Source organism: Myotis brandtii, unplaced genomic scaffold, assembly GCF_000412655.1.
Source record: "Myotis brandtii unplaced genomic scaffold, ASM41265v1 scaffold389, whole genome shotgun sequence".
In the NCBI taxonomy this organism is placed as follows: domain Eukaryota; kingdom Metazoa; phylum Chordata; class Mammalia; order Chiroptera; family Vespertilionidae; genus Myotis; species Myotis brandtii.
This window is the reverse complement of record NW_005364914.1, coordinates 2,948,242-2,949,737: the sequence shown is the minus strand read 5'-3', so window position 1 is coordinate 2,949,737 and position 1,496 is coordinate 2,948,242.

Here is a 1,496-nt window from a genome sequence, read left to right as displayed (position 1 = left end):
CCTGTGCCCTGCGGTGGGCCCAGTGGGAACGCGTGCAAAGGGGGCGCGTGGTGGAGGTGGTTGCGAAAGGGGTGTTGGGTGGCACCCCGAGGACTACACTCGCCTATGATTCCAGCCAGGCGAGGCAGGGGCGTAAGGAAATAGAGTGAGCTGAGATCTCAGGGATTAATTGAGCGCGATGATGATGAAGGCGGGTCCCATTTCTACCCTGATGCTAAAAGAAGGCGCATTTTCTTCCACTTCTCCCTTTCCGCCCATCATTCCTCTCTCTCGGCAAAGCCATCCTCTCGGATCCGCACTACGCTGACATGTTGCGCGTTGCCCTGCACTTAAAACCCGAGTCTCCAGCGTCCACTGCTGCCCGGATCGCAGGCACTGGGCTGGACTCGGGGCGCGGGCTTTCATTCTGCACTTGTCAGACACCCTGGAGGGAGCTTGCACAGCTGGGGAGGCCCTTCTCTCTGCTAACCCGGCAGCGCCAAGAAGAGTTCCCTGGGCTCTGGGTGACAGGAGTCCCTGACCCCGTAGGGATAGGGGTCCCAAAAGTTGTGAATATCTTTATATTTAGTGGTGTTTCAAACAACTTGGAGGCGTGCTCTGGTCCTGAAATCACAGGCGCTGGAGGACAAGCCCACGACGCTGGTCTTGCCGTGGGAAGGGCAGTTGACTGGCAGTGAGCTACAGCCTCACACACCCACCCGACCCCAGCAGGAAGGACTTAACTTTCCCCTTACCCAACCCCTCGGATGGGCAAAGAAAACAGAAGCAAACGGTTGGGGTTATTTTTTATTTTTAAAGAAAGATTTCAGACTCCGAAAAGGGTTGTTTTCTTCTCTTTGTTCTTTAGTACCCAGATGCTGCGACAAATGCCCAAGGATTGAGTGTCTGGGCTGGGGCGGTGTTTCGGTGCTTTGTGGACAGTTCAGGAGGGAAAAACAAACAGAAACAACAGAGGAGAAGCTGAACATGTGCACACATGGAGTTAAATAAACTTTAGGTCATGAGAGGTTATTAAATGTTAGGTCGTGAGAAGTTACTAAAGAGAACAGAATATGCGGTTCCAGTTATGAAATATTTTCAGTTGTACAATTGTTGATCTTTGAAGAGATTTAGATAAGCCCATGACTATTTGAACTTACAGTGACTTAATTTTAAAAGGATTTTTATTTGAGGTGCTTACTTAATCCTCACAACTCTTTTAAGTAGGTACTATAATTATTTCCATTTTATTGATGGGGAAACAAGGCTCAAAAAGGTCCAATAAGTTGACTGTGGTTACCTAGCTGGTAAGTGGCAGAGTCAGGGTTCAAATCCCAGACACGTGATTTCAAAGCCCATGCTCTTCACTGCTATACCTCATACTGATAAGTAATAATATTTAAATCTGTTTGAATCCAAAACGTCACAACTGTTCTCCCTTTAAAATAAAAATAGTTAACCTCTTTTCAAAAATTTCAGAGAATATTCATTTATATAATGTATTCATATGCATTGGG